The 23413-nt window shown below is 44.0% G+C and overlaps 1 protein-coding gene across 3 annotated transcripts in view; it reads right to left on the bottom strand.

Annotated features, from left to right (window-relative positions):
* Positions 1-23180, bottom strand: part of sema6bb (sema domain, transmembrane domain (TM), and cytoplasmic domain, (semaphorin) 6Bb) — a 578950-nt gene extending 555770 nt beyond the window's left edge. For all 3 annotated transcript variants that reach the window (XM_068016533.1, XM_068016532.1, XM_068016534.1), the window contains exon 1: positions 22685-23180. The gene's annotated coding sequence lies outside the window, so the exon portion shown is untranslated. The remainder of the gene's footprint in view (positions 1-22684) is intronic.
* Between the last annotated feature and the right edge of the window lie 233 nt (positions 23181-23413).

Here is a 23413-nt window from a genome sequence, read left to right as displayed (position 1 = left end):
GTTTACACCTCAGTAATTAACCCTTGAACCAGCAGGTCTGGAGAAACTCTCGTCTCCAAGGCCCAGTGTTGCTTGCTTTTAGCCTTTGCACTATGAAGCTGAAACAAACACTAATATTGCGCAAATAAACTTATTCACACATCAGGAATAGATTTATTATTGTAATAGGAACACCAAATCATAATGAAGACGAGTAATGCAATTTCTTACCACCTTACGTGTCCTTGGGCAGTCATTTAATATTTTTATTTAACTTCTTTGTTTTGTCTCCCTGCTCCCACTGTCCATTTCAGAAGAGGGAATAACTTTGGAAAAAAATTAGGAGTGTAAGAAAAGTGAAGAATGATTAAAGGTTATTTAACCCATCAAACTTCATCCCCTTAGAATGCCATCTCTCCCGCCTTAGCAGCATTTTCAGTGTTACCAATGTTTTTGACTCCACTGCACAGCCTGGCAGATTTTAAATATTGATTATACTGCCACTGAAGGATGTTTGTGCCAACCAATCAATAGACAAAGATCTCAAGATTGAGGTGGCCATTTTTTGGGCACATTTTTCCATATCCAAACAATAAGTGTACTTGTGCCGCCAGCTGAGAAGAATATCAGGCCAGTTAAAAAACAAGTTATATCTAACCTCTATTAAATTTTATTTGTTTTTTTAAATATTCAGAAGCATAGGTGAATGGAGAAGTCCCACTGTGCAGGACATCACCAAGGCAGTAAAGAATAGAAGACAAAGTAAATCAAGAAGTATTGATTAGGCGACGGCAAGTTCCAGTTTTGAAAGCCTACAGATGGTGAGAGGACGGAATGACTCCACGGGGTTAAGAGTTCAACAATTTCAATATCCCTGGGGCATGATAAATTAGGACACAGTGCGATGAGGTCTGACTGCAACAAAACATGGATGCTGAGAGGAAGAACAGTGTGCAAAATTGTGTATTTGGAAGAACAAGAGCATTCGGACAAGCACAGTTGTTTCAATAAAACAAACAAGAATGTTTGTGTTGAAGAGAAAGTTGCAGGCTAGAGAACTATTTGATGCATGGATTGTGAAGTTGTTCCACGAATCAACTATGAACATTTCTCACATTACAGTCTGTTCCGAATTACGGCATCATCGCTACGAAATAGAAACAAAAACCTGGTATTAATTTATTTTGCAACATCTAAGTACACCCTTTGAAGAGATTTCTTTTAAGTTTCTGTGGTGTAAATTCTTCCAAATTGAGGGAAATAAGCTTGCAGGACTATGGGGATAGAGTGGGGGAATGGGACTGACAAGAGTGTTCTACAGAAAGCTGACATGAACTCGATGGGCCGAATGGCTTTCTTCTGTGCCATTTTGGTTCTATGAATCTAAGCTACATAAAAAGGTGACAACACTATTTTCAGCAGTCCATTTGCAAAGGGCTGCATTTTAGCAGTCAACCTCTTACAAGGAAACTGATGAGTACTAGTGGCTAAAGGGTGGGGTGGGTTTGACGGTTGGTTGGACAGACTTGTGTGTTCACTATAGGAATTAAAATAGCTGATAACTAAAATGACACGCCTAGTGGTAACACTGCTCATGATTCATTCCAAACAGAATAATCTTCAGAATTCTGTGCCCTGTCCAAATTCCCAGTGGCACAAATCAAAAAAGAGCAGGAAGTTCTCTCCCAAATCTCCTTGGTAACACTGCTTCCTCAACTGACACCACCAAAAACAGATTAACTGGTTGCTCTTTGTGGGAAGTTATTGTGACATTTTCCTACCTATCAATAGTCACTGTACTTCTAAAAGTACTTCACTGTGTGAAGCGCTTTGAGACTTTGACCCGATACAGCATTAGCGTCCTTAATACACTATATATACCAGAAAAGCCTATATTCATAGCTCAAAAATCTTACAATTGTTTTTAAACTGTTTTTTTTTAAATAGAACTGGAAGAGCAGGAGGGAGGAAAACACAAAAGTGGATAGATTGTGCTGGCTGACCAACATTGGCTCCTGGTCAAGCAATGGCTTGATTTTAAAATTCTCATTCTTGTTTTCAAACCTCTCCATGGCCTCGCTCCTCCCTATAATATCTGTAATCTCCTCCAGTCCCACAACCCTCTTAGATATCTGCGGTCCTCAAATTCTGGCCTCTTGAGCATCCCCGATTTTAATTGCTCCGCCATTGAAGGCCACACCTTCAGTTGCCTAGGGCCCAAGCTCTGGAATTTCCTCCTACAACCCTCCGCCTCGCTACCTCAATTGCCTCCAAGACACTCCTTAAAATCTACCTCTTTGACCAAGCTTTTGGTCATCTGCCCTAATATCTCCTTATGTGGCTCAGTGCCATATTTTGTTTTACAATACTCCTGTGAAGCACTTTGGGATGTTTTATGTTAAAGGCGCTATGTAAATATAAGATATTGCAGATTGATTGAAACTGAAACTGGACGAACTTGAGCAGATTGTCTGAACAAACACAGATGCAGATAAACAGTTACAATTAGTCCCAGGCACTTTTAAGCAATAAGGGAGCAGCCATGCCAGCGCATTGAGTTCCTGGTCATGAGATCAACGGTTGAATCTCAATCTTTTTCTTCTCCAATCCATTCTCCCTTTTTTCCTTCAGATCAGAAAAGTCCCTGGTTTCATTGCCAGCCAATGGTCAGTAAACTGACCTCAGCCATGTTGTAGGAGGGACATCGCAATTAGCCTCAGTATTCTTGTGCTGGGGACATTAGCCAGAGCCATGGGCCACTTCATCCAGATAGGAATGCAAGCTCACAAGCCACCCAACCCAGTTTCCCCCCCCCCCCCCCCCCCGAACACACAACTTCATTAGCAATACAAAGAAAAATACCCAGAGGACAATAACAGAAGCCAATTTAAAGGAATACTCCAGTAAATTCCTTTTTTGACTCCCTAAGGCAAGTCTGTTGCTGACTGCTATCTAGTGACTTCTCATGGAAAGTGTGCAATTATGGGTTGTCAGGAAGCAGGTGAAGTGTGGGGATCAGGCTGGGTTGCGATGCCTTACACAGTCAAACAGTTTACTGGCACTCACTTTCCTGTGAAAAATGCCTGCTTGAGTGAGGAATTGGCAGTCAATTGACACCAGTTAAACTGTACCCCAGCTTGCGCCAGCAGATTCAGCAGAGGATAAATCATACACTGACAGCCATGTATTCTTCAACTTACTGGAAAAGGGAGACCAATTACCTTGAGACACAATTGAGAATTTGTAACTTGCTGAATTGCTAATTTTGCAGGAGTGGAAGATTCACTTCTTACGTTACAGAAATGCCTCCATGGACTTTGAAGCAGTTATTGAACAACAGATACAAAAATAAAGAAGCTATTTCCTTCACACTTGTCTCACCAACGTGGGATTTGTTTTGCTTCCCAATGAAAGATGATAGCAGCTCAGACCGAAGCATGGTCTTAAGCTGTTGAAGAGGCATTTTGTTTGAATCTAAATATAGGTTTTGTCAGTAGAAGGATGATCATTTTTAATCTCTGAAAGGTTGCACAGCATGTACTGTTTCTTGTCAATTAACCCTATATTGCCTGACAGTTTTTGGCACACTCCCCATGGCAGTGGACACCCCACAGTGCAGGAAAGGGAGAACTGAGCTTGCTTTCTTTCCAGTTTTCTTCCCACCTTTTCTGAAGGTGCTGACCCATGAAGGTGAAAGCTCCACAGACAGAGGATGCACTATGGCACCTAGAGGTGCCAAACCTGGTTGGACATGATCCAGAAAGTTTCATCATATGACCCCCAACCATCCTGCCACTGAGAATAGGCCATTAGTCACCCACATGGCTGACATCAGTGAGCACCACCATCCTATGCCAACTGGAAGCAAACATAATCTTCCTTAGTTAACTAGGTAATTCCTAACTGTTCGGGAACAACCCCTCCCCTCAACCCATTCTTTATAACTAATGAAAGTGTCGAAAAAAAATCATTTTCAATGCCCTCTAGGTTTTTCACTCAGGTTGCTCAAGGCCGTGTCCTGGAGACACCAGACAACTTTATAAATGTTCTTTATGGGTGAATCTAATCAACAATTATTGAGAAGGTCCTTGACAATGGAAAGGATCTTGGATAATTCTGATTCAGACCACAATGGATAGCTGCACACCTGCCCTTTCCTGTGGCTTCAAAAGACAGGCGATGACATCTTCTAGGGCTGTGACTGTGCTGCTCTATAATTGCTCGTAGGAAGTCTGCTGTGCAGGACAGGCCTGGGAGTGAATGATGCTACATTTACCTTACATGCTACATGCCCTAATTCAATGACAGCGCTGCAAGATAAATGAGACAGCACCACTGCCTCTGGAGCAGCAGAAAGAAGCTCAACCTTGCTTCTTTCACATCGCCACAGCCAGCAGAATCAGAGTTGTAATACAACTGGCTGCCACTAGTAGCCCCTACCACCATTTCACTTTGGCCCTTGGTCCATCTGCACAGGCCGGCAATGCAGTTTCCTGCTTGCTGGCCTGTGGGATCTGCTCCACCCATTGGGTAAGCTCCAGTTGCAAGATATTAAATTATAATTGTGATTTCCAAACAACTCAGGTTTCGCTCACTTGCTTATGCTGCTAGTACTGCTGTGAAACTGCCCTTCTGATGAAAAAATTAACATTTCAGGTCGATAACCTGTGTTTCTCTCTCCACAGATGCTGCCTGACCTGCAAAGCATTTCCAGCATCTTCTGTTCGTATAAAAATATTCGAGATCAACAAGTATCGTCCAATTGGGTATGGGGAGTCTGTTTGCTTTCCAATTGGCATGGGAAGGTGGTACCAGATGGTGGGAGGTCATGTGATAAAACCCCTGGATTACATCCAGCGTTGGCAACCTTAGAGCACCAGTATATTACAGAACAACCAAGTAGAAACGATTCCATAACATGGGCTGAACATCACTCTCTGCCAATCCCATCTCTTCTGAAGGGAACAAGCTGGCCTCTATCTGCTACCCTCTGACTGTCAAAGCAACTACACAGCCAGCTCATCTGCTGCTGAAACCCTCATTCATGCATTCGTTACCTCTAGACTTGACTATTCCAACACAGTCCTGGCTGGTCTCCCACATTCTAGTCTCCGCAAACGTGAGGTCATCCAAAACTCTGCTGCCTGTGTCTTAACTCACATCAAGTCCCGTTCCTCTACCACCCCTTTACTCGCTGGCCTTCACTGGCTCCCAGTCAAGCAACATCTTGATTTCAAAATTTTCATCATTGCTTTCAAATCCCTCCACGGCACCCGGCCCCCCCATCCCCTATCTCTGTAAAACCCTCCACGATATATAGGCTCCTCTAATTCTGGCTTCTTGTGCATCTCCGATTTTAATTCCTCCACTGTTGGTGGCCATGCTTACAGTTGCCTAGGCCCCAAGCTCTGGAATACCCTCCCTCCCTCACTTTCCTCCTTCAAGACAGTGGTTAAAACCTACATCTAACCAAGCTTTCGGTCATCTGACTTAATAACTCCTTTTGTGGCTCTGTCATACTTTGTTTTATAATGCTCCTGTGATGTGCTTTAGGACCTTTTATTATATGAAAGGCGCTATATAAATATAAGTTGTTTTTGTTATTGAAGTGGAACTGCGACCTAACTAAACAAAAGCCGAAACTATCCTAAGGAAACAGAAGCATAAACCTGCCTGGTCTACATCTAACCTTTTGAAATTTTAGGACCAATTCTCGCTTTAAGCATGGTTAAATTTGAAATTCCACATTTTTGAATTATTCATTTTCCTTTCCTGTGCTTTCCAGATTCTCTCGTTCCGCAATGCTAGGAGGAAAAGGATCCTTTTCCTGGTCTATAGTTTACTGCTTATTTGAATAAAACTCTCAGTGCCCCCTTCAGGATACTTTAACAGTCAGCATGCAAACCCAACCAGACTTAGCTTTCAACTGAAGTCTACACTGCAACATTTTTGGAGAATGCTATTTTAATGAATTCCCCACCCTGTCCACAAAGATCTCTCTTACACAAATATTGATAATTGTTCCATCTGCTTGGACAAAAGGAAATTATCGGAGAATAATGTCACTCAAACCGCTGACATTTCAGTGATATTTGCTTAAATGCCAAAATCGATTCAATAGAGCAAGAATTTGGAGAGGAAACACCTAACTCCCACCGAGGCTGATTGGTAAGCTAATAGAGCCAGGGAGATGTCATGCAAAAAAGCTACTAAATTGCCAGAGCAAGTGGATATTCTCCACTACACTTCAATGCATTACAGGAGCTCCTTCATTGATTGCAATGGAAAAAGGACCCTTTCCCTCCATGTTTCCATGGAAATGGACAAATCCCCATTAGTGGTCTACCTGACCAATAGAGGGTGTAGGTCTGTCAGGCTGCCTTGCTCGGAGAAACAGACCTCGCTCAAGGCCACTACATCAATACCAAGCTGTGTGTGTAGAGCCCCAGTATGCAAGTGTCACTATGTACTGAGGTTCTATCTGTCCCTGGTGTTGTGAAGGATGGATCTGGTCACATTGCTGCAGAACAGTCCATCCAGTAGGACCTTCGTGGAAAAATTTCTGTGGAAAAAAACCTTTGACCACCAATCCATCAGGCGGTGGTCTGCACGGAATGTCCTCAAGGCCCTACGGGAAAAGGAGATGGTGGATCCTGTCGGATGGTTCCCTGAGCAGACTGCCAAAGTCATTTGGCAGAATGCCTCATCACCAGAACTTTCAAACAAGCACCAAGACGTAGCTTGGCTGGTAGCAAGAAGAGCCCTCCCCATCAGATCCTTCCTGCACGCCCGGAATCTCACCACCTCCACACGCTGCCCTTGAGGTGGCTGTGGTGGGGAAGAGACAGTTGCCCACCTCCTTCTAGAATGTGCATTTGCAAAGCAGGCGTGAGAAGAGATGCAGTGGTTTTTGTCAAGGTTCATCCCAAGCAGCTCTGTAACACAGGAGTCTGTGCTCTACTGGCTGTTCCCAGGGACACATACCAAGATAAACATAAACTGCTGCTGGAGGACCATCAATTCAATGAAAGACGCTCTTTGGTGTGCCCGAAACTGGCTGGTCTTCCAGTGCAAAAAGTTGTCCATGACCGAATGTTGCAGACTGGCACATTCCAAGGTCCAGGACTACGTGCTGAGGGACGCATTAAAGCTTGGGGCAGTCGCCACAAAGGCTCAATGGGGAAAGACCACTGTGTAAGGTCCTCCTGCCATAATGAACCAAGGGTTGGACCTATGGAAAACCTCTCAGGCTGGTATACCACAAATATGGGTTTGCTGTAAAATGTACATTGTATGTAAAATGGAATGGAAGGGTTGTGAGGCAACTGATTCCTGTATTGAAGAAAACGGATGTCCTTTGCACTTTCTGTAATGTCAACTTGGTGCTGTTTTGTAATTTTTTTTTTTACATAATTTTATGAATAAAGTATTTTTTTTGAGGAAAAAAAAAGTCCAAAAATCCATTTGGGATTTGGACCAACAAGCAGCTGGTCAAGGTGACCTTGAAGGTTGATGTCAATGGAGCCATAATCCATCTCCATTCCAGCTTCACTAGTGGGGGAAGTCGAGGCTTCTTGGTCTGTGTGGGGCAGCCCAGAGTCTGTCATACTTGTGGCAAATCTGGTCATGTGGCGGCCAACTGCAGCACAATTGTCTGCAAGAATTGCAAGAAAGAAGGTCATCAGACCAACGACTGTAAACAGAGTAAGTGCTGCAACCTGTGCGGTGAGGCAGGTCACCTCTACAAAACCTGCCCCAAACCCTGCCTCAGGTATGCTCAGGCGGCAAGGTCCAAGGAAAGGCCAGGAGAAGGAACAGTGAATGCGTCTGGTGCTGGGAAGGAGACAAGCAATCCTCTCCGCAGCGAGGAAAGTCTATCTGAGAAGAAGAAAGGGAAGGCAGCTGCAACCAGCGACCCAACACCTACCCCGTGCCCAGAAACCCCTCCTCTACAGACAGAATCAATGGAGGAGGAGGCAACAGACGGACAAACTGGTCAGTGGCAAGTGGTACAAAGGAAAACCACAAAGAAGCAGCCTCCAAAAAAGGTACAGGTTCACCACCCAAACCAGTGGCAAGAGGAGGCTACCGTCTGAGATAGACTATGGCAGATCATCCTCATTGGACGAGGAAGGGCCAGAATGAAGGCACCTGCAAAAGAAGCGGAAGAACTCAAAGGAGCTGGAAGAGAAAGCCCCCCAGCTCTGGGGCACTGGAAACTGTGACGGGCCCAGCGCGCCCCAAACCCAAAGCGCCGAACCCAGCAAGATGCCCAGCACCCTCCAGCTCTGGGAGACTGAGAGCAACGAAGCGTCTGGCACACTCCAGCTCCGGGAAGCCGGGAGCAGTGATGGCTTCGAGGAGGAAGAGAGGGGAAAGACACCACCAGCAGAGGACAGCCCAAGCCTTGCTGCCTACAGGAACCACCAACCCCCCACCCCCCGCCGATGTCACCCCAGCAAAACAAACCCATGAGTAACCAGGAGGGGTTTCTGAGCCCAACGAATGTGAAAAAACTTGTGTACACTATGGGTATGCAGGAACATACCCAAGGACTGGGACTAACAAGGAGACCTGGTGTGGGAGGCAACACCCAAGTTTAAAATGGTATAAAGATTGCTTTGATTAACATGCGTAGCATTAAATCCACTACGCAAATGTGTTTCGACCTTGGACTACCTCGCCAAGGTCAAAGCCAACCTGCTGTTTCTGCAGGAGTGTGGAATTCCGCACCTCAGAGCCTACAGACAATGGTCGCGATGGTGGTCCCATGGGCCATCGATCTGGTCAGGGGGAAATGATTCCTGTTCCTCCAGCCTGGGTATTCAGCTACGGGGAGGCAACTTCACCATCTCCGAGGTTAAGGAGGTGGTGGGCAGTCGCCCGCTCCTAGCAAATATAATGTAAAACAATGCTCCACTCCGGTTGATCAATGTGTATGCCCCGGTTCAATGCAGCGATCGGCTGGTCATTCTCGGTGGTGACTTCAACTGCATCATCGATGCAGCTGGACGATCCGGCAGTGACGACAACAAACTGGACGCTATGTCCGGATTCCTAATGGATGTAAAAGATGCCAAGCTGCACGACGTCTTCAGCAAACCTGCAGATCTGATCAAGATCAGAGGGTCTGCCCATTCCTGGATCGACTTCCTGTTTGTGACCCATGCTATCACGGTCAGATCCACCGACGTCAAGCCGGCGTTCTTCTCTGACCACTGCCTCTTACTGGCCGACTGTCACTTACAGGACAGCGGGTTGGCAGGGGGACATGGAAGCGGAGTGTTACACTGCTAACCCCAGAGAACATTGAGGAACTCAAAAAGGGATTACAAAAGTTTGGAGAACCGTGAAACCCCTCTTTGAATCTCTGGTGTACAGGTAGGAAGCGATCAAGGCGAACATCAAGAGGTTCTTTATCTTCAAAAAGTGTTGAGGAGGGTGAGAGAGAGAGAGACAAATGTCCTGATTCCAGAAAGGAAAGCAAAATCTGCTCCGGCTGCAGTCGATGGTCGAGGTCAAGGAGGACCTCCAAGAGGTAAAGAGCCAACAGGCCTTGCTCTTTGCCATGGAGGCCTCCAAAATCATCTTCCGGTCCAGAGTCCACTCCATTGAGCAGGATGAGATATGCTCACATTTCTTCTTCTAAAAGGTACACAGAGAGCTCTGTGATCAGCAGCCTGAAGGAGGAGGAGGATAGCTCGATAATGTCTTCGCAGTCTGACATACTAAAGATTAGCAAACCTTTTATGCTGGGTTGTACAACGTGAAACCCACGGACAGCACGGCCTCTCAGTCCTTCCTGTCTCCTTTCACGGAGGTCTTAGATGACAGCATACAGGAGAGTCTGGACAAACTGCTAACTCTGGACAAGCTGACAAAGGCCGTCAGGTCCTTTAGACGAGTAAAACTCCCGGAAGCGACGACTGGATCTTGTCGGATGGTTCCCTGAGCAGACTGTCAGTCATTTGGCAGAATGCCTCATCACCAGAACTTTCAAGCAAGTACCAAGACGTAGCTTGGCTTGGTGAGAAGGGTTCTCCCCGTCAGATCCTTCCTGCACACCCAGAATCTCACCACCTCTGCATGCTGCCCTCGCGGTGGCTGTGGTGGGGAAGAGACTGTTGCCCACCTCCTTCTTGAATGTGCTTTTGCAAAGCAGGGGTTGAAAGAGATGCAGTGGTTTTTGTCGAGGTTCATCCCAAGCAGCTCTAACACAGGAGGTCTACGGTCTGTTCCCAGGGACACAAACCGAGATAAACATCAGCTGCTGCTGGAGGACCATCAATTCAGTGAAAGATGCTCTTTGGTCTGCCCAAAACTTGCTGGTATTCCAGTGCAAAGAGTTGTCCATGACCAAGTGTTGCAGACTGGCACATTCTAAGGTCCAGGACTACGTGCTGAGGGATGCATTAAAGCTTGGGGCAGGTGCTGCAAAGGCTCAATGGGGAAAGACCTCCCGCCATAATGAACTGAGGGGCTGGAACATGTGTAAACCCCTCGGGCTGTATGCACCAGAATATGGTTTTGCTGTGTAATGCAAATGTACATTGCATGTAAAATGGAATGGAAGGGTTGCGAGGCAACTGGCGTTCTGTATTGAAGAAAACAGATTTCTTTTGCACTTTCTGGAATGTCAACTTGTAATTGCTTTGTAATTTTTTTTTGTTCAGAGATTTTTATGAACAAAGTATATTTTTGAGGAAAAATGCGTCTGAGCGAACAGGGCTGAACGTTGTTGTCGTGGCTATTGTTACCAGAGTCGAGCATTGTTCTCACTTTCCAGCAGGCGAGGAACATCCAAAATGACTGGTGGATTGCACTTGCGGAAAAATCTCAACTGTACATCGATACTGGTGACATAAGAAGTTTCTATGAAGCACTGAAATCTGGCTGACAGGTCCCCAGGTCCTGATGGACTTCAGTCGAGGGTGTTAAATGAAGTGACGAGTGAGATAGTTGATGCGTTAGTTTTAATTTTCTGAAATTCCCTAGATTCGGGGAAGGTTCCGTTAGATTGGAAAATAGCGAATGTAACTCCTTTATTCAAAAAGTGAGGGAGACAGAAAGCAGGAAACTACAGGCCAGTTAGCTTAACATCTGTCTAAGGGAAAATGTTAGACCCGGGTTCAATTCTGGGCGCTGCCTGTGTGGAGTTTGCAAGTTCTCCCTGTGTCTGCGTGGGTTTCCTCCGGGTGCTCCGGTTTCCTCCCACAAGCCAAATGACTTGCAGGTTGGTAGGTAAATTGGCCATTATAAATTGCCCCTAGTATAGGTAGGTGGTAGGGAAATATAGGGACAGGTGGGGATGTGGTAGGAATATGGGATTAGTGTAGGATTAGTATAAATGGGTGGTTGATGGTCGGCACAGACTCGGTGGGCCGAAGGGCCTGTTTCAGTGCTGTATCTCTAAACTAAAAAAAAAACTAAATAACAGGGCATTTAGAAAAATTCAAGGCAATGAGGCAGAGTCAACATGGTTTTGTGAAAGGGAAATCATGTTTAACCAATTTATTAGAGTTCTTTGAGGAAGTTACATGTGCTGTGGATAAAGGGGAACCGGTGGATGTATTGCACTTAGATTTCCAAAAGGCATTTGATAAGGTGCCACATCAAAGGTTATTGCAGAAAATAAAAGTTCATGATGTAGGGGGTAATATATTGGCATGGATAGAAGATTGACTAGCTAACAGGAAACAGAGAATAGGCATAAATGGGTCATTTTCTGGTTGGCAAGACGTAATGAGTGGTGTGCCACAGGGATCTGTGCTGGGGCCTCAACTTTTTACAATTTATATAAATGACTTAGATGAATGGACCGAAGGTATGATTGCTAAATTTGCTGATGACACAAAGATAGGTAGGAAATTAAGTTGTGAAGAGGACATAAGGGATATAGATAGGTTAAATGAATGGGCAAAGACCTGGCAAATGGAGTACAATGTGGGAAAGTGTTAACTTTGGCAGGAAGAATAAAACAAAGCATATTATCGGTTAAATGAGTGGGCAAAGACCTGGCAAATGGAGTACAATGTGGGAAAGTGTTAACTTTGGCAGGAAGAATAAAACAAAGCATATTATCGAAATGGTGAGAGATTGCAGAGTTTCGAGTTGCAGAGGGATCTGGGTGTCCTGGTGCATGAATCGCAAAAGGTTAGTATGCAGGTACAGCACGTAATTCAGAAAGCTAATAGAATGTTATCGTTTATCGCGAGGGGAATTGAATACAAAAGTAGGAGGTTATGCTTCAGCTATACAGGGCATTGGTGAGGCCACATCTGGAGTACTGTGTACAGTATTGGTCTCCTTATTTCAGGAAGGATGTAAATGTGTTGGAGGCAGTACAGAGAAGGTTTACTAGACTAATACCTGGAATGGGAAGGCTGTCTTACGAGGAAAGATTGGACAGGCTAGGTTTGTAGAAGAGAAAGAGGCGACTTGATTGAAACATACAAGATCCTGAGGGGGTCTTGACAGGGTGGATGTGGAAAGGATTTTTACCCTTGTGAGAGAATCTAGAACTAGGGGGTCACTCTTTAAAAATAAGGGGTCGCCCATTTAAGACAGATAGGGCGAAATGTTTTCTCTCAGAGGGTTGAGTGTCTTTGGAATTCTCTTCCTCAAAAGATGGTGGAAGCAGAGTCTTTAAATCTTTTGAAGGCAGAGGTAGAAAGATTCTTGATAAGCAAGAGGGTGGAAGGTTATCAGGGGTACGAGGAAATGTGGAGTAATCAGTTCCGCCATGAACTTACTTAATGGCAGAGCAGGCTCGAAGGGCCGAGTGGCCTATTCCTGCTCCTAATTCATATGTTCATATGTCTATGGACCAGCATATCAAACGCAAAACCTTGAGGAGCGTCACGGCAAGACCCTACACACCAACAAGCAGTCAGTCCTGGATTGCTGGTCAGAGCACTCTGAAACTCTCTTCAGCGCCAAGTGCACAGTGCATGATACTGCCATCAAATGCATTCAACAACAGCCTGTCAAAGAAGAACTGGATGAGAGCCTAACTCTGGAGGCAACTGTGACCGCCATCAACCAGATGAAGATCAACAAAGCCCCCGGAATGCCACCCGAAGCCTTGAAGCATGGTGCCCTGCAATATACACCAAGCTCCATGAGTTTTTCACGGCCTGCTGGGAACAGGGCAGGATTCCATGGGACCTTCATGATGCCATTATCACCTTGGACAAAAACAAAAGACAAAAAAAATCAGACTGCTACAGTGGGATCACCCTCCTTTGTATTGCTGGGAAAATCCTGGCTAGAATACTTCTGAACAGGCTTGTACCTACCATTGCAGAAGAAAACCTCTCAGAGAGCCATTGTAGTTTCAGAGCAAACAGAGGCACCACAGACATGGTATTTGCACTCAGACAATTACAAGAAAAGTGTCATGAGCAAACCAAAGGCCTGTACGTCACTTTCGTAGACCTCACCAAGGCATTAGATGCTGTGAGCAGGGATGGACTTTGGAAAATCCTTGAAAAACCTGGATACCCACCCAGGTTCCTAGCTATGGTGAAGCAGTTTCATGAAAATCAGTACAGACAGGTCAAGCAAAACAGCGACCTCTCGAGTCCCTTCCGTATCTCCAATGGCGTGAAACAGGGATGTGTGCTGGCCCCAACCTTATTCACAATCTTTTTCATGATACTGCAGCAGGCAGCGGAAGACGTTAAGGAGGGTGTTTACATATGCTCCCAGACTGTTGGAGGCCTTTTCAACCTCAGGCGTTTTCAGGCTCAAACAAAGACAGAAGAAAAACCCATGTGAACCTCTTTTTGCCGATGACTGCACTCTCCTGGCCCACAGTCAGTCAGAACTGCAACATATAACATGTTTTTCCGAGGCGGCACAACTCTTCGGACTAAAAATCAGTTTAAAGAAAACTGAAGTCCTGCATCAGCCTGCACCCCAAGAAGAACATAGACCACCAAGCATTGTCATCAAGGGAACCAAGCTGAATGCTGTCAAGCAATTTACTTATCAGGGGGGCATCATCTCGTTTGATGCCACCATAGACAGGGAAGTGGACAATAGGCTTTCAAAAGCAAACAGTACATTCGGCAGATTCTACAAATGAGTGTGGAGCAACCACAGCCTCAGAACACAGACCATACTCAAAGTGCACAAAGCCGTAGTCCTCACCACCCTTCTGTATGGCGCCAAGTCATGAGTCCTAAACCACCATCATGTAGAGCGCTTCCTCCGCAGTATCCTCAAGATCTGCTGGTAGGACCGCATCTCAAACACGGAAGTCCTGGAAATAGCCAACATCATCAGCGTTGAGGACATCCTCTGGCAAAGCCAATTGCATTGGGCGGGTCACATTGCCCAGATGGACAACAGTCACCTGCCCAAGATCGTGTTGTATGGAGAGCTGACCACTGGTAAAAGGAACAGAGGGCCTCCACGCAAACATTTCAAGGACTCCCTGAAATCATCTCTCTCTATGTGCCATATTGGTTATTGCCAGTGGGACGTGCAGGCCATAGATCGGGATGCCTGGAGATGTTACATCAGGAGGGCTACAGACACCTTTGAGACTGAGCGAAGAACCGGCATGAAAAAGAAGAGGAGAAGGATATATCCAATTGCCCCCAGCAGTGACTACACCTTCACTTGTACGCGCTGTGGGAGAATCTGCCAGTCAGGGATAGGCCTGACTAGCCACCAGTGGCCCTGCAACTGATGAGTACAGCTTTCCTAAAATCTTTGTCTGCAAAGAAATGCAGAGAGAGTATCGAGGGATATGGAGTTATGGTGGGTAAATAGATTTGAGATACAGAGCAGCCATGATCTAACTGAATGACAGAGTACCCTTGACTGGTTGAGTGGTCTACTCATGTTTCTATGTCCAGATGAAAAGGATCCTGAGCTTTTGTCTCAGTTCGACACTCGCAGACTATCCACTTCAGCAGAGCACTATCTATCAAATCGATAACACCAGTTCCTTTGTTCCATTGTAATTGACAATCATTAAATTCACTTGATTCAGTTTGTAAGTGCACTGTCATTGTAAAGCTGACCGATAAGACAGGATTTCTGTTTGTCTTCTAACTTCTTTCAGTTCTGACGAACGGTCATCAACCTGAAACTTTAACTCGGTTTCTCTCTCTCCACGGATGCTGTCTGGCCTGCTGAGTATTTCCAGCAGTTTCCGCTTTTATTCCAGATTTCCAGCAACTGTGGTATTTTTTTTTTCACATCCATGAATACTATTTGAGGAAAGGTTGGACCTCAGCTCTGATGTTCCCATGGAGTAATGAGCTGCCAATAGTGCCTGGATAGGCTCACACACAGAGAATGATGATTGTTTGAGTTGTCAGAGGGCTGTGGGTACCATGCAACCTCAGAAAGACTGAGCAACTTTGAACAAGGAAGGAAATAAAACGGGAGGTTTTCTTTTAGAAAGGGTGGGCTTATTGGCTCAAATGCCATTTCCTTGCTCCTAAATAAAGTATTCTCTCAGCTCAAGTTTATTGGTGTCAAATTGCTTTAGTTGCAACAGCTTTATATTAATGGACTCAACAAGACCCTGTTGGGGAGGCTGTTCTTTTTGGACCTTCTTTGGTTTACAAAAAAGAGATCAATAAACTGAACTGCCTTGGTTATAGTTTTCAGATCACCTGAAGAAGAACAGTTTCTCAGGAGAAATTCGAAAGCTCAAAGAGACAGCATAGTATTAAGCACATTGACATATTTAAAAATATAGCAGGACCATGCCAACATGATTAGCAATACTGATATAATTCCACTCCAAGTTGATCACTGCAAACTAATGCATCAGGAACTGAGAATGTTTGAAAACCTCTGGAGTGTGGCTGTAACGATCTTTGAACCCACCCAGGGCCACACCCAGGAATACTCGTCAGCAAAGCCTCTTCCTGGTAAAAGTGTGTCAAAAATTTGCCTCCAATGGAAAAGGCAAGATGTACAGTTAAGGATGTGGGCAGTCAAGAAGATGAATCCATGCTTTCTTGCTGTTTGGTGCAGTAGGAGAATTTGCTAGGCCAGGGTTTTTGTTTTCATGAACAGAGATAGTTTGGAATGGTTTGAATCAGTGTTTCAGGGGTCAGCTTATCCTGGAAAATCTAAACAAAAATGAATCTAGCAGAGGGAGGTGAAGAACTGGACTGTTCTCAATGCGTGGGATGTCTTGTAAGCCTGGTGATGCAGAACAATCAGTTGAATGCACTCACTCCCACATGTTGAGTGCAGACCTAGTCTTTCATTTATGCACTTGGAGTTATATATTTAATAAGTTACAAAGCAACAAAAAAAAGGCTAACAACTTGAAGCTACTCCCCCACACACTGGTCCAACAAACTAGTAAAAGCAGCTATATCCCCTGTCAAATGTGTAATTCACACTCATTGACATTTTACAGCAGGGACAATCTGTAAAGTTCGATGATGAGACCTATTGCACAATGAGATGGATGTTATTTGCTCTGAATGCTCAGCTGCATTGAATTAACCCTTTTACCCTTGAGAATTTCAGGAAATCCAATTATTTTCCAATGGGAATTGGACGGTCAGTTTTGGCTGGATATGTGGGAAAGAAATCAAATCCCTTGTATTGATGTCACATTATAGAATCATAGAAAGTTTATGGCACAGAAAGAGGTCACTTGGCCCATCATGTCTGTGCTGGCCGAAAAACGATCCTTCCAGCATTCGGTCCATAGCCCTGCAGATTACGGCACTTGAGGTGCATATCCAGACTCCTTTGAATGAGTTGAGGGTTTCTGCCTCTACTACCTTTTCAAGCAGTGAGTTCCAGACCCACACCACCCTCTAGATAAAAAAGTTTTCCCTCATCTCCCCTCTAATTTTTCTATCACTTTAAATCTATGCCCCCTAGTCACTAACCTCTCTGCTAAGGTGAATAGACCCTTCACCTCCACTCTATCCCCTCAAAATTTTGTACATTTCAATCAGATCTCCCCTCAGTCTTCTCTGTTCCACGGAGAACAACCCCAGCCTATCCAATCTTTCCTCATAGCTGCAATTTTCCAGTCCTGGCAACATCCTTGTAAATCTCCTCTGTACCCTCTCTCGTGCAATTACATCCTTTCTGTAATGAGGTAACCAGAACTGCACACAGTACTCAAGTTATAGCCTAACTAATGTTTTATATAGTTCCAGCATAACCTCCCTACTCTTATATTCTATACCTTGGCTAATACAGGAAAGGATTCCCTATGCCTTCTTCACCACCTTACTGTCACTTTGGTGATGTTTGCTAAATGAAACTCCCGACTCCTGATGCTGATTTAAAATGGGATCAGAAACAAATAGATTTGATTCAGGATGAGTCTAAGTAGTCAGTGTTCCACCTAGTTCAATACAACACACAGTATCAGCTAACCTGATAGAAGCCCAATGCTGCACCAGGACAAAGCATGTTGGAATTGCTGGAGGGCTGGAATCCAGCAAAGCAGTCATTGTAAATTCATCTATATTACCAAACCCAGTGAAACACAGCATTAGAATTATTCTAACAAACCTAGACAACAACAACAACCCTACACTACCAAATGCAAATAAAGCATGTCAGCAAATCCACAATGCCAAGCCAAGACACACAAGTGAACCTACAGTGGCAAATCCAGGTAAAATACAGCAACCTACATTTTAAAAAGAACCCTCATTCAATGAAAGTGTCTGTTAAACCTTTTTTCCATTTGTTTTTAGAAACACTTGTGTATTGCATATTGCGACACACCATCCAATCCCTTTCACATGACATCATTTAGAAAATAACTTACATATAGATCGCACCTTGAAAATGGATAAACATTGAGGCAGCTAGAGATATTAAAAGGATGAACAAAAGCTTTGTCAGGGATTGGCTTTAAGGAGATTCTTAAAAGGAAGGGGAGGAGGTGAGAGGTAGATTGGTTTAGGTTGCGAATTCCAGAGTGTGGGACCTAGTTGGTTGCCATCAGCAGTAGGGTAAAGGGATTTGGGGATGCACAACCGATCAGAGTAGGAGTAGTGTAGAGTTCTCAGAGGATACTAAGGCTAGAGATGGTCACGGAGATAGAGAGGTGCAAGGCCATGAGGATCCCAGAATGAGAATTTAAATTTCAGGCATTTGGGGATTGGGGGCCAATAAAGATCTATGAAACAAGGGATGATGGGTGAGCAGAACTTGGTGCAGTACAAAATATGGATGAGCTGCAGTTAATGAAGTGGGGAGAATTCTCAAGTTAAGTCTTGTCCATTCCAGTGTAAGTACCCTTGTAACAAATGGTAAGTGTGAATTACTGCCAATCAACTTCTCTGACATGAAAAATCATTACAGGAGTGGAATCTTATTCCTTTAGGTTTTAACTGTCAGATATTTAAAAAAATGTAAAAATGTAATTTTATTTACCTTTTCCTTTGTTTTTTTATTCTCTCTCTCAATCCAATCTTTCTTTTCCTCTTTACATCTCTTTCAGTACCTGATTTGGCATTGAATTCACTCACTCTAATTTACTCTTCCTTCACAGTTCTGCGCTTTTTATTCCATAATCCTTCAATCTGATTGGCTAAGGAGATAGTTACTGCCCTGTTCACCTCCCTGCAATGCTATCAGCGCACACTTGCCACAGAAGAGCTTTAAAAACCTAAATGCCCACGGGCAAGTCTAAATAACAGCAGAGGCTGTTAGATGCCCAGCCAAAGCAAAATCGGGCCCATTAGGTTTCAGTAAGAGGCAGCTGATGCCAGTGTTTCCCTGAGCAGCAAGTTGCTAATCTACCCTCAGATGCATGCTGGAGTTGGGAGTTCAGGCTTCATATGTAAAGGGAGGGGCAATGAGCTATTTAACTGAGGAAGGCATCACATTAGGTGGGGACAGGAATCGGCACACATTCACTTCTTAGCTGGAAGTCATTAAACAGCGATCGACAGTGAGAAACCTTCCTGTTTTTATTGGAGCATAGGGGTTCTGAGGCCAATTGTAGTGCACTAATATATAATATAAAATAAAAACAAATGCTGGAAATACCAGCAGGTCTGGCAGTATCTGTGAAGAGAGAAGCAGAGTTAACGTTTCAGGTCAATGACCTTTCTTCTTTTTATTTCAGATTTCCAGCATCTGCAGTACTTTGCTTTTATTGTAGTGTCCTAATGGTTAACCCAACCTGGGATTAGCTAACTCAGCACAATACTAACAACCAGAAAAGGTGATGAAAAGCAGTGACCATCTTCATGAGAGGGACAAAATTGCTTTGCCAAGGTAATCAAAGGGTTAACCAAAGCAGACGATCTAAAAACAATAATTCTGTAAAAATCTGAATCTTACATTTAATCGAATGCAATTAGAAGCTTGTATAAGGCACAGTATGTTTTCTTCATATGCAGAATTTACTTCAATAAAAGAGAAATGCAAATTTAATTCATTTTTTATTAATAGATGCTTTATTAAAGTTACACAATCTGATTGGCTGATGAACAGGCTCCAATTCCCTTGTTGGATTTCTGCATTCTGAGAACTTCATTTAAATTTCAGAAGTGGCTTTGCTCATGTTCTTAAAGGGATCAACTGCCATTCTTCTTCCTAATGGTTATAGGAGAGTGCAGTTTGAAACTGATGTCATCTAATCATCAAGTGTTAGTTGATAGCACTCTTCCCTCTATATGTCTATGGCAGAAGGCCATAGGTTCAAGCCTCACTCTAGGACTTGAGCACATAATCTTGGCTGATACGACAGTGCAGTATTGAGAGAATGCTGCGCTGTCAGAGGTGCCATCCTAAGATGTGATGTTTAAGTGGATGTTAAGGATTTTTCAAGGAAGAATAGTACAGTTTCCTAGATAACAGTCCTCCCTTGTCCAATATCTTTCATTTGTAATAGCTTTGTGTGCAAATTGAGGATCATTTTGATAACAGTCACAGCATTTCAAAATAATTCATGGTGTGTAAAATGCTTTGAGACAATTTTGCAAAAGCGGATAAGTTGTGATCGAAAAGCTTGCTTTTTTTTCTTCTTACTTCTTCATTTGCCGGTCTTTATTCCTGCTGTTTACAACCTTGGTGGTATCCTATCTGATGAGCCCTTTCCACTCACCCTGGTTCCTCAACAGAAAAATCCTAACCAAGGGAGTATTTTAATCTCATCTGCCCAGAGGCAAACAAAAAGGATCAGATCAGACCACCTGCTTTACACCCTGTCTGATTTTTACCCTCCATTGGCTCTCCAGGACCAAAACTAGCCAGCAGGTGGGATGTGGCAGAGTTGTGGCTAGGATCATGGCTCAAGTTCTGATGTATGTTTAGCTGATAGGGAAAATTCATTGAATAACTATAATCTCCACATTGTGACACAGAAACCAAAAGGCAGGACGGCAGGGTCTGGGGGTGGGATGGGGGGGGGGGGGGGGGAATCTTATGTTTTAAAAACATTAGGCATTTCATGTATGCTTTTCATTTTAGAATCCAGCATGCAAAAAAAATAAATGGACTCTGCATTCCTAAACTTGACCACTCCTAACTAGGAAAGCTGGGATCAATTAAGTCACTTGGCGATCACCTTGTTTACTAATCAGCCTGCTCTCGATCTTGGGTCCTGGTTCTGAATATATTGATTCACTTACAGTGCAACTAAAGCAGATCAGTCACTTCAGTGTTTTGTTTTCGATCCCATAGTTTACAATTCATGGGGAATGCGTTCTCCACTAAACTCCATCTAAAACCAGGAGGTATTCAGTCAAAGTAGCCAGTATCTCCCAAATGAGTCTTTATAGATTTGCCTAAATTCTGCCAGTGAAATGGAATTGAAGGCACAGATCTGAAGTGAACAGGTTGGATGAGAATATCACCACAAAATGCGCTAAAAACAAAGCAGCATGGGGCCCAGCTCCCTGATGGGGATTAACACCTAGCACAATGCAACAGATTTAGGAATATCTCCATTAAGGGAAGATGACTGTAAAAGCCAAAACAAAAACAAGAAATGCTGGAATCACTCAGCAGGTCTGGCAGCATCTGTGGAAAGAGAAGCAGAGTTAACGTTTCGGGTCAGTGACCCTTCTTCGGAACTCAGATGAGATTAAAATCAGTTCCGAAGAAGGGTCACTGACCCGAAACGTTAACTCTGCTTCTCTTTCCACAGATGCTGCCAGACCTGCTGAGTGATTCCAGCATTTCTTGTTTTTGTTTCAGATTTCCAGCATCCGCAGTATTTTGCTTTTATATTACTGTAAAAGCCAAATGGCTCTTACTAGCAGAATACAACATATTGGGAAATGTGTAACATGCCAGCACTGAAATCTAAACAGAGATAGATGAGAAAGACATCCTTGCAATATTTAATTAACACATATAGCCAGTAACAAGACAAAGGATAGTTACGATGAAGGAAATATCTCTATGGGTGTACTCAGAAGACTGGAAACACAAAGAATTGCCTGCAGTAGTTGCTTAGGTTTTTTTTAAGGAAAGGGTTGCACAATTGGAAGATTCCTAAACTTTGTCACTTTTCCTTTGTCTGACAACTAATAATTTTCAGGTCTGGTACATCGAAGGAAGAGCAGGTGAAATCTGCTAGTATTGCCTAAAGGACTCCCTTGCTTTTTCTGTGGATACATGTCCCACATTCACCTATACGGACCAGGAAAAAGTCTCAGGTTCTTTCCCTACTCGATGCTGAATTAACCACCAGCATTCAGTCCGGCCGCTACAATTGTCCCACACACCTCTGGGCTACAGAGGGTGAAATCATCCAGTCTCCCGATTCCTGATGCTATCTAGTGACTGCTGCTGGAAAGTGTGATTGCGTGTGTGTATATTCCGGGTGAGGACAGGATTTGAGCTCTATTATTACGAACCCATGAGCATATAGGTTCCCGTTCCTCATACTCCAAGTATTTGTAGATTACTTAACAGGCTAGCCCTGATCGGAAAACAAAGCAAGTAGTGAACGTTCCTCGCCCTCCCCCATTCGGAGTAACGAGTGCAGCGGAGATAGAGGGCTCACAAAGGAGCCTAACAGGCGACCAACTGAAGCAGCTAATGAAGGGTGAACGTAAAGCACTACTGATAGAAGACGGTGGTCTCCTATTCGGAAACCGAACCCTGCTTTCATGCATCTACACAGAACGATATATCGAATCCATAACCAGTAAAGAGAAGGGCACTGCCCCAACCATTAAACCCATCCCGCTCCTTTAGAAAAGTGAGAATTTATTCCTGGTGTTTAATAGATGGTAATCACAACACACTTATCCAATTAAAAGGAATGCATTTTTCATTTTACAACAGATTATCCATTAGCTGTTGCCAATGGTTATTTCAAAGAAACCATGCAAATAACCTAAGTAAAACAGTGCTACTGTGCTAGTCAGAGACAGGAGGTAGTCGGCTGTCAGCGCTTTTTAAAAACCAAATATTTACAAGTTTCTCTAAGCCTTAAGTGCTATGGGAAATGTAATATATATATATACATATAGTTTAAATCCCAGATTTTTGCCAAGTCGAAGATGGCTTTTTAAAAGCATCTTTCGAAATCGTTTAAAGCGAAACAGAATCCAGCAGAAATGTGTATAAAGGCACAGTAGGCGAAGGGTTAGTCAAAAGACAATTACATTGAGGTTAATGCTTTTCCAGTAGAGTAGCAATTTGCTCACAAATTTGTGATTAACATTACAAAAAAAATCAGCAAATAATTAATAGTCAAAAAGAAATCTAAAGAGGTTTTTGTTACCTTGTTTTCAGTGTCAAACGGCTCCTGCATGCACCCGGGATGAGCACTCGCTTGAATTACCTTGTTAGCTTCTTTTTTAAAAAACACTCTGAAGGATTCGGAAAGCAAACAGGCAACGAATGCATGGAGGGCTTCACTGATCACCCATCTGTGGGCTCTTCTCAGCTCATGTTCTTAAGTAGCTGCCTCCACACCTGTCCTAGCCGTGCACTGGAGTCCAAATGCTACTGCTTGGCAGGACTAGTCGGGAAAAGGGCAAGGGGAAATAGTCCTGGAAGTCTGCTGGTAGTTACAGCAGCTGTATACAGTTGAAAGCCACCTGGTTTTGTTGTGCCTTCTGCAGTGTGTAGCTCCAAAGTGGGTGGGGGAGAGGAGAATAGCCGTGAAAGTGATTTGTCCCTGTGTTGTGTGCGGATATGCAGTCTCTCTCTCTCCCTTCAGTGTCTGTGAAGCACCCTGCACGGGATTAGGGCTGAGCTCCCACCTCATACCTCTGTGTGATACCAGGAGCGCACGCAGTGCCCTCATCTCACTGTTACTCCAAGCACCAGCCTCCGGCATCTCGCAAAATCTGAACTGGATCTTGCACAGAAACTGGACTGGCTTCAGTTTAATCATTCTTCCACCAGCTGTATTATTTATTCATTACTTTCTTTCCTCTTGTGCATTAGAGATACGGAAAACCAAAGCTTTCACTGACATAATCCTACAAAAATGAGGAGCCTCTTC

Source organism: Heterodontus francisci, chromosome 36 (assembly GCF_036365525.1).
Source record: "Heterodontus francisci isolate sHetFra1 chromosome 36, sHetFra1.hap1, whole genome shotgun sequence".
Classification (NCBI taxonomy): domain Eukaryota; kingdom Metazoa; phylum Chordata; class Chondrichthyes; order Heterodontiformes; family Heterodontidae; genus Heterodontus; species Heterodontus francisci.
This window is presented reverse-complemented; position numbering and strand designations above follow the sequence as displayed.